Source organism: Drosophila navojoa, chromosome 3, assembly GCF_054131105.1.
Source record: "Drosophila navojoa isolate 15081-1374.11 chromosome 3, UAZ_NAV_1.0, whole genome shotgun sequence".
In the NCBI taxonomy this organism is placed as follows: Eukaryota; Metazoa; Arthropoda; class Insecta; order Diptera; family Drosophilidae; genus Drosophila; species Drosophila navojoa.
In genome coordinates, this window is record NC_142891.1 from 30590509 (window position 1) to 30601607 (window position 11099).

The window sequence follows — 11099 nt, forward strand, 5'->3', positions numbered from 1 at the left end:
TCCGTTGAAGTATCCTGTGGGCAGACCGTACAGGATTACCGTCCACCGATGGGCAATCGAACGATCACGTTCCAGACTACCTTTACCGAATTTCACCGAACGTCGAAGTTACGCGACGTTTTATTTAAACCGACTCTGCTTTTAACATGCAGTAAAACGCACGTACTAAACGTCTTGCTATATTGCGCGCGAAGCCGGTTCCTGCTCGGGCGCCAGTTAAGTTCTCTCTTTATTAAAACGGTAAAAAAAAGATATTTTATTGCTGATATATATATATATATATATATATATATATATATATATATATATATATATATATATCAGCAATAAAATATCTTTTTTTTACCGTTTACGCATGTGCGCGGGGACAAGGGCACGCATATAGGCGAGCAGAAGTATATAAAGGAATGTAAGTAATCAAATACACTCGGTCATACATATATACATATATATATATATTATATTATATAATTATATATATATATATATATGTTAAAATTTAGCAATTTTCGACCTCTATCTGTCGGCCATTAGACGCACCGCACACCGCCCTGGGTCCCTGCTCGGGCGCCACTTGTAAGGTAGTAAATTCACAGCTGGGGCTGACTCATTATTTGAAATGGGGAAAACTAAAATGGGGAACCGTCACACACGTGTAACTCTTACGAAACCTTTTTATTATCACAAATCACTTAACCTGTTTTAAAAACAAACCGCTATTTTAAAAACTAATCGCACAATTTTGATTCACTTCTACTCGCTGTCCGACGATTTTCGCTTCTTGACGCAGACTAACTCTCGCTTTTTCGCTCTCGCTCGCCCAAAACGCTCGGCGTCGGCGACGCAACTCTCCACTCAAAGCTCTCCACGCAGGGTTGCGCCGCCGATCGCCGATAGATCATTTACGCTTTGGGCGGCCTTTTTTAAATGAAAATTTAAATAAACAAATACTATTCAATGGATTAACTTAAACTCTAATTACTATTTCTAAATATTAACCTTAACCTTAAATAATTCAACTTAAAAAATCTATAAATCCAATTCAATATTTCATGTTTCATATTAATTCAACTTAAAACCTACTTTCCGCTTATCGACTAATCTTGCGAGGCGGTGATCGGCGAGCCGCCTCACAAAACACTGATCGTTTGCTTGAGTTAGATTAAGCAAATTGTCTTTGGCGTATGTAATCACACGCGATTGTTGCGTTCTTTTTGTTTGCCTTATACATATTAATTGCATATGTTTTAAAATAATATTAAATTTATGCATACAGAGTAATGCCTTACAACGGAAGAAATATGATAAAGGCAGTATAAGTTTTAAACGATGTCACAGAGGAATCTCTTTTTATACCCTGAACCCATTGAAAATGGGAAATCAGGGTATAATGGTTTTGTTAAAAATATGTAACAGGCAGAAGGAGGCGTGGCAGACCCCACAAAGTATATATATTCTTGATCAGGGCGACAAGCTGAGTCGATTTGGCCCTGTCCGTCTGTCTGTCCGTCCGTCCGTCCGTCCGTCCGTCCGTCCGTCCGTCCGTATGTATGAATGCGTCGATTTCAGAAGATATAAGAGCTAGAGACTTCAACTTTTTTTTAAAATGTCCGTATATATCACGCGCATATCGAGTTTATCACTAAAAAGCGATAACTCATTCCGATACTTTTTTATCGATAAAAAACCTTATCGAAGATCACTTAAAAAATTATATCTCCTACATCTTTCAAGCTAGAGTCTCCAAATTTAAAATGTATATAAAGATGTATTTTATACAATTTCGGTTTTTGTTAAAATTTACCCCCCACCCCTAAATCCACCCCCTCACCCTCATCTATGTAAAAGTCGTATATCAAATACTAGAGACTTGTGATTCGGTATATACATACATTTAAACATCATGATTACGTTCTGAAAGTTTCATTACGATCGTACGTCTAGAAATTAAATTATTCAACAAATAAGTTCTTATAATATCGCCAACACTGCAGCGCAACCCAAGCGCAATCGCCTGTATATGTGAGTGTGTGTATATGCGTGTGTTTGTTTGTATGCGTGTGTGTGCGTGTGTTTGTTTGTATGCGTGTGTGTGTGTATGTGTTTGCTAATTATTATTGAAATATCAGCTGCTTGTAGGGTTCAGGGGATCTCGTAGTCGAGCTGTCTCGACTAGAGCTTTCTTACTTGTTAACGATGATACGCAAGGTAAAACTGTTGTGGAAGAACTAGACACCATTGCACAGTGATTGCGCTTGTATGGGGAGAGCGGCCAAGAATACTTTTAGTGGAGATAAAAATATGAAATTTTTTTTTAAAGTTCTATAAAAATATAATAAGTAAAATAGCATGCCTAAATAAGTCGTATAGCCCACCAGCACCCTACACCAATACGTACCCTCAAAAAAATTTTTTTTAAATATAACATTAGAACAAAGCAGAAGATTTATTAAAAATAAATGAAGCAAATAGTAAGAAAAACTAAAATTATCAAGTTATGTATGTATGTATTTACATACAATTACTCTTCTCTTTTTTGTGAAAGGTAAGTTTCCTTGACTCGATGAAATCTTTTTTCGGCCTTCCATGAACAGTTGCTTAGGGTATTGATTGGTGGTCACAGCACAATGAAATTGTTTCCTTTTCTTTTAGCCAAACAGTTTGATATTGCATTACAGAGAATTTTGTACGATTGTGTTTTTGCTAAAGAGTTGCGAATCCCTTACAAATGTACGAAATACGCTCTGACAAATCATCCAGGTCAACAATGTAACCGCTCTTTATACCCTGAACCCATTGAAAATGGGAAATCAGGGTATAATGGTTTTGTTGAAATGTATGTAACAGGCAGAAGGGGGCGTGGCAGACCCCACAAAGTATATATATTCTTGATCAGCACGATGAGCTGAGTCGATTTGGCCCTGTCCGTCCGTCCGTCCGTCCGTCCGTCCGTCTGTCCGTATGTATGAACGCGTCGATCTCAGAAGATATAAGAGCTAGAGACTTCAACTTTTTTTTTTTTAAATGTCTGTATATATCGCGCGCATATCGAGTTTATCACTAAAAAACGATAACTCATTCCGATATTTTTTTATCGATAAAAAACCTTATCGAAGATCACTTAAATAATTATATCTCCTACATCATTATAGCTAGTGTGTCCAAATTTTAAATATATATTAAGACGTATTTTATACAATTTCGGTTTTTGTTCAAATTTACCCCCCGCCCTTATATCCACCCCCTCACCCTCATCTTCGTAGAGGTCGTATATCAAATACTAGAGACTTGAGCTTCGGTATACATATACATTTATACATCATGATTACGTTCTGAAAGTTTCATTACGATCGTACGTCTAGAAATTAAATTATTCCACAAATAAGTTCTCATAATATCGCCAACACTGCAGCGCAACCTAAGCGCAATCGCCTGTATATGCGTGTGTGTGTGTGTCTGTGTGCGTGTGTTTGTTTGTATGCGTGTGTGTGTGTGTGTGTGCGTGTGTATGTGCGAATTATTATTGAAATATCAGTTGCTCGAAGGGTTCAGGGGATCTCGTAGTCGAGCAGTCTCGACTAGAGCTTTCTTACTTGTTTAAATTTCAATGTGTAGAAATTCTATCAGTGTCTTTAGTTTTTCTGCATTGGTTCCATTTGTTGTCCACCAAAAATAAAAAATATATAGGCGCGTAAAACCACATCTACAAAATCTGTCTACGAATATCAATCAAACCAATCATATAAAAATGATTAATTAATAACAGAATAATCAATTTGCAAAATCATATTTAACCACAAACGACGAAAACAAAGACAAAAACAACAAAACATTACACCAATCAGACATTTCGCAGGGCACAGCTTATCTTTAATAATGGGAGACGCCGTCACTTTATTTACGTTTATAAATGCATGGGCAAATTTGGGCACCTAAACTAAACACATTTATTACCTTAAAAGTCAGACAAATACGAAGATATAAAACATTTCTGAGGAATTTTGTGGGATCATAACTAAAAGTCCACCTAAACATAAAAAAGACTCTTAAAAAAACACACATAAAAAGATTAAATCAAACAAATTAATTTCACAATAACAATTTGATTAGTTGACTAGTAATTTTAATAAGAAATTAGAGTAAATACCTTGTACTTCAAAATCCATACTAAAACAAGTAAGAAGACTCTAGTCGAGACTGCTCGACTAGGAGATACCCTGAACCCTCCAATCTGATATTCTACTCACTCTACACTTCTTTTAGGCACACATACATAAACAAGCACGTAGTAGAACTCGCTCTGCCAACTGTGCAGTAAGCAGCGACTGCGCTTGGGCTGCGGTGCAGTGTGGGCAATAGTATGAGAACTTACTTGGTGAATAACTTCTTTTGTAAACATACAATCTTAATGTAATTTTCAGGGCGTAATCATATAGTCCAAATTTGTACATTTGTACATTCCAAAGCACAAGTCTCTAGTACTTGAAAAACGTTTTTTGCGAATTGGGGGCGAAGGGGGCGTGGTATCCAAAATCTGTTGATTACAAAATGTTTGTATTCATTATATGTATATACACAGTAAATCTGAAGTCTCCACGTCTAATAGTATTCCAATGAGGCTCAAAAAACAAAATCAATTTTTCAATTATTCCCGATAAAAAAGTTATCGGATGAGTTATCAAAAAAATAAAGCAAACTCCTACTGCGTATGGTATACACGAGTATACCCACAAAATTTCAGCTCTCTATCTTCTGAGATCTCGGTGCTCATACGGACAGATGGACATGGCTATATCGACTCAGCTCGTCGTGCTGATCAAGAATATATATACTTTGTGGGGTCTGCGATGATTCCTTCTGCCTGTTACATACTTTTCCACAAAAACATTATACCCTGAACCCATTGAAAATGGGAAATCTGATTTCCCATTTTCAATGGGTTCAGGGTATAAAAAAAGATTACTGAGCGCATAAGCTGTGCGAAAATGAACACGTGTTCGGCATTTTAATGCTATTTTTAGAAAGTACCATTGCAAATCTAGAAAAAATTGGTTGCCATTAAGATGTTTGGACATTTACGAGACAATTTGTGTGGGTTTTGTCAAAATTGCTTGCGATGGAATTTTTGACTTTTGGCCTATGAGCGCAACCACTGTGCATTGATTGGGCCAATATTCACCTAGTGAGATGTGCAGCACATACGTTGCAATCGGGTGTAATTGATGAAAGTAAGGTAAACGAGATTAGCGATAAAATTTGTTCTTGTCGCACATAATGTAAAATGCTGCGCATCGAAACTAATAGGTAAGTAATTTTTAGTTATTTCATAAATATACAAAACTAGTTAGTTAATTAATTTTATTAAATATAAATATACTTTTGTATATATGTTACCTATGCAGACGTTTCTTAATCGAACACCAAAGAAAGATACCATCGCTTTACGTCATAACAAGATGGAGTTCAACTTATTTGATGATATCTAAATTGGTTAATTTAAAAGAATTCCTGACTACCAAGTGTTATATTTATGTTGATGCTGATTGGGATTGGATGGAGTCTTATATTGCTGCCTTTAAGGAAACATATAAAGCTACTTTAAAGTTACAAAATAAAAACGTAGTTTTAGTGAGCTTTTCATCATTTGGATGGAACTTAAATTAGCATACGGAAAATTCAAAATTTCATAAAAAAGAAACTATTGTCCCAGATTAAGATAAGACAGGTAAAACTTATAGAAAATAAAGTATTCATTCATAGCTGCCATTTTTTATAATATGTATAAATTTTCTTTCGAGCTTCTGTTGCGTTTTCGTCAAGAATATTAGGAACTACCCATTAGCTAGTATTCATGGATCAAACCTATGTGCACAGCTGGGAGATGGAATACAAAGCATAGTTAATCATTTATATTTCAATAAATGAGCACACAACGCTCAAAATTTGTCACTATTTATATAAGGCTCAAAGTAGATTGCAAATAGAGTGTTCTTCTTGTCTTGCAAGATCAAAAGAAAGTTTTATCTTCACCTAAGTGCCAGTTTCTTCATAATTAGATTCCTTATAGAGAACTTTAAAGTTTCTTAATATTCTACCCGTGAATAAATTGCTTTGATTTTTCATAGATTCCGGCTAGTTTTTGGCAAACATTTTGAATAAAATACAAAAATTTTACAACCCGAGCAGACATAATGTTTTCCATACTTTCGTCCATATTGTTATTCATTTTCTCAACGAGAAACAATTTTTTGAACTCTACTTGGTAATTTTCGCTTGTCTATACGTCTAGAAATTCTCAACGCTAAAACTCATATTTTACTACAACATTGTTATTTTTTTGAAATGGAGCAAAAACGGTTAATAGTCTCTAATAATAGAGGGTTCAGACAATACGTTTGCATTTAAACTTCATCATTAATTGCCTCTTTTTGTAAGTTATATCTCACGAAACACGAACAATTTTTTTTTTTATTTTTTAGCTAAAATACACGACAAGAAAACATTGAAAAATTAGACAATTAGACAAAAGTACTCAAAATTTGGAATTGACAATTTATAATAAATAGTATTAGTAATGTTTTGCATTTTTATACCCTAAGCCCATTGAAAATGGGAAAATGTCCCTGTCCGTCTGTCTGTCCGTCCGTATATATTATACAATTTCGATTTTTGTTAAAATTTACCCCACCCCTATATCCACCCCCTCACTTAGATATTTGTAAAAACGCGTACTTCAAATACTAAGGACTTGGAATGTACATACATTTGAACATTATGATTAAGTTCTGAAAGTTTCATTAAGATCGTACGTCTAGATATTAAATTATTCAACAACAAAATTCTTAAAATATTGCAAACACTGCAGCGCAGCCCAAGCGTCGTCGCCTGTGTATGTGCGTGTGTGTGTATGTGTTTCTCTGTGCGCGTGTATGTTTGTGTGTGTGCGAATTATTATTGAAATACCAGTTGCTTGGTGGGTTCTCGTAATCGAGCAGTCTCGACTAGAGCGTTCTTACTTGTTTTGTATTATTTTCATTCTCATTTACGTTTATATGTACGTACGTATGTATGTATGTATATATATGCACACGAAGGCACAAATGAGTCATTACAATGCGCTTAACAGAAACCGATTCAAAACAAAACAATATTTTCGGTTATTTTGTGAATCAGAGCATTTAAGAAAAAACGATCAACGATCAATTACGAGCTATGGTATTGACTCATCAATTGTATCAATAAAATAGTTAATACCCTTGGATAAGTCAATATTTCTATTCGGAAGATCAATTATTATTTATATTATCTGCGGACAATCTATCTATATTATTTACGAACTCCGTTAACAAGTGAGCAGTCATGCTCTGTGCATCTCCTCTTAATGAGAAGTTAGATCGTCTGTTGTATCAATAAGGTGGCCAAATAATTCAGCGAATAAATCCATTGGGATTAAAAAAATATTGGGACCTGAATTTTTGGTGGTCCCGGAAGGTCATTCATCTTTTCTTTTCGTACTAATTCGTTCACTTCCTTAACATTTTCTTTGGCATATATGGGGCTATTAGCTCCAAGTTTTGAATTTCTGTTCCATAAAAATATAATTTGATTTTTCCGAATACCGAAAAGTCCAACGTTTCCTTTTGCAATGTCCTCATAAACTTCTACCAAATATTCTTTTAGCTGTTCGACTTTGCTTTCAAACTCGGCTTTTATCTTTAGAACTTTAATGAAATGTATATGCTCCAATCTGCCTTACCTCTTCCTTATCTTCTTCTTTCTCAGCACTCATCAGATCTAACTTCATATCTTTAATAATATTCGCTTTTATACCCTGAACCCATTGAAAATAGGAAATCAGGCAATAATGGTTTTGTTGAAATATATGTAACAGGCAGAAGGAGGCGTGGCAGACCCCACAAAGTATATATATTCTTGATCAGGGCAAGGAGCTGAGTCGATTAAGCCCTGTCCGTCAGTCTGTCCGTCCGTCCGTCCGTCTGTCCGTATGTTTGAACGCGTCGATTTCAGAAAATATATGAGCTAGAGACTTTAAATTTTTTTAAAATATCCGTATATAGCGCGCGCATATCGAGTTTATCACTTAAAAACGATAGCTCATTCCGATATTTTTTATCGATAAAAAACTTTATCGAAAATCAGTTATAAAATTATATCTCCCACATATTTAAGGCTAGAGTCTCAAAATTTAAAATGTATATTAAGATGCATTTTATTCAATTTTGAATTTTGTTAAAATTTACGTGCGTATGTATATATACGTGGCTAAAAAAAGTGAATACTCTGCACTTTTTTTAGCCACGTATATATACATACGCACGTAAATTTTAACAAAATTCAAAATTGAATAAAATGCATCTTAATAATAATAATAAAATAATAAAAAGTATATATAAGTATACATATTCTTGATCAGGGTGACGAGGTGAGACGATTTGGCCCTATTTGTCCGCATATTTGTCATTTACAGAAATCTCAAGCAATGATTCGTCATTAATTTCTTCACCTTCAAACTCTTGCGAATAATCATTTGCGATGTCGTCGAAACCTTCGCCTTCAATCAAGTGAGCAAGGTCCAATATATCCTAGAATCCACGTTTTGGCACTCCTATTTCATGGCTTTTAAAAACCTCTGGCCATAATTTCCTTCAGCATCTATTTGATATTGAACCTTAATCTCTTTTAAAGATATGTTTTCCAACTCAAGGCTATCTTTGATAGAAAATTTCTTCCAAGCACTGGTTACATCGATCGAGTCAGTTTCAGTTGTATCCAAAATCCAAGTGTATATTATACCCTGATCCATTGGTTGCAGAAGCGATATTGTACTAGGTGAAAGAAACTTTTTTTTTTACATTCGGATGGGTTAAATATTTTGGATGTCCTTGGGCATTGTCCAATAATAATAGTTCTTTAAAGTGTAAATGCTTTTTTTTTATATTTTTCAACCTCAGGTACAAAGCAATTCAGGAACCAGTTTTTAAATAATTCTGCAGTTACCTAAGTTTTGGAATTTGATTTCCAGTAAACGGGTAATTTGCTCTTGTCTATCCCTTTAAACGCACGGGGATTGAAAGACTTATGAACAAGTATTGGATTTGCTTGAAAGTCGCTTAATGCATTACCACAGCAAAAAATAAAACGATCTTTTTGTGCCTTAAAGGCGGGAGATTCTTTTTCATTCTTTGATAAAAAAGTTCGATTTGGCAAATTAAGGATTAATTAATGGAGATAATTTTTTTTAATTTCTCGAACCACCCATTACTGGCAACGAAATCTATGCTGGAAGAGGGCTCTCCATTTCGCTCGAGCAGTCCATAAATCCTGAGTGCTTTTTCCTGAATGATCCGCTGGCTAAAAGGGATCTTTTTTTTCTTGGTTATCGTCAATCCAAATGCTAATCCAAATGCTCTTTCCATTTTTTCCGAAATTGGTGCACGTGCTCTACTGGTAAATTTAGAAGATGGATGACCCAATGCTTCCTGCACGTCGTATTTTAATTTTATTCTTTTTAATAGGGCGAACTGTTGCCTCATTTAAATCAAGGCTTCCTGCGATTTCCGTAGCAGTTTGCCCATTGTCTAAGCGGCTTAGAATTTGTATTTTTGATTCTATAGATATGACTTTTCGTTTTAAAGTAGCTCTGCTCTTTTTTTCTGTCATTGTAAAAGCTGAAATTTACGTATTTTAATTATGTAAATATTCATTTATTAACTTAATCAAGCTGTACCACCTTTTTACTTACCACAAAAGCTTTGACTTTTTATTTAAGCGTCTGCAAAGCTCAAGATGTTTTCACCTTCTAAAACACGCTTATATCTGACATATTAAATGTGGGATTCCGCTTTTTCGACAAGCACCCCATGAGTATGACGCAAGCACAAAGGCACTATCGCGTTAATCGACAGCAAAAAATAAAATATATATATATATATATATATATGTCGGAACAGTATTATTATCGGTCATCGTTTCGCGCAGCGAGTTTCGATCGCACTTGAATTCTAGACGCAACTAACTTGTGTCTCTCAATTATTCTTTGTGCCTACTCTCGAACTTCACTCGGCGACAGCGACACAACGCTGTCGCCCCGCTAAAACGGTACTTCTTAAGCGACAACATGCAAATATTGGCTGTTGCAATATGATGCAATCAATTCCTGGAACTTAGCCGAAAACTACAACCACACTCATACAACCTCATTACACACCGACACTACAACCACACGCATAAGTACGAAGGCATACAGAAAAGGGAAAAAATGCGAGTAGGTAGTAAGCACAATTACAGTGCGCGCCAACATATTAATACTACTTGCTTCGACATGGCCATCCTGACTTTAACACGCCCGCGTGTATGAAATAATAACATTTAAGTCTTTATTTTCTTGATTCTTCAAATTTCTTCCTTTTTTTTTTATAAATAAACGATATACATAATTCTATACAAAAATCAACCTTCTTTTCATGTGATTTCTTAACTCGTATTAACTTATCATTCTAACAATATATTTTAATTCAATTAATACAAAATATCAGGTTTTATTACCAGTATACTTTAGCATAATTATAATTTTTTCTATTATTATTATTATTTATATTTCTTTTATAAGTAGTTTTATCGGCATTCTTCTTTAAACATTATTTACTCCATTCCATTCAACATTATATAATCAAACGCCCCACACGCCATGATCAAAACTAACTTCAGTATGTTTTGCACTTGTGCTTGCATTATTATATAACCAAGTACTCTGCCATTTTCTTTTGCCAGCCGTACCCTTTACTCTCTTTAGTGATTTCACTCTTCTTCACTCTCTTTAGTGACTTCTTCATTCTCAACATTTTTATTTTCACTGTCTTTACCGTCTTCAACTGTATTATCAATTTCAACAATATTATTATAATTATTACACACATTCAATTCTTCGGGCACTTGCCCCTCTGGCAATCTTCTTATATCTTCATGAACATATTTGTAATTTCGTTTACTAGTTAGAGACCTTAAAATGTACCTGTCACCCTCTAGGACTCTGATTATTTCAAAAGGCCCCTTATACTTTGGACTCAATTTAGTTTGAT

The 11099-nt window shown here is 34.7% G+C and overlaps 1 pseudogene; it reads left to right on the forward strand.

Annotated features, from left to right (window-relative positions):
• The first annotated feature begins 1280 nt into the window (after nt 1-1280).
• LOC149092004 (uncharacterized) lies at nt 1281-5899 on the forward strand (annotated as a pseudogene).
• The last annotated feature ends 5200 nt before the right edge of the window (nt 5900-11099 follow it).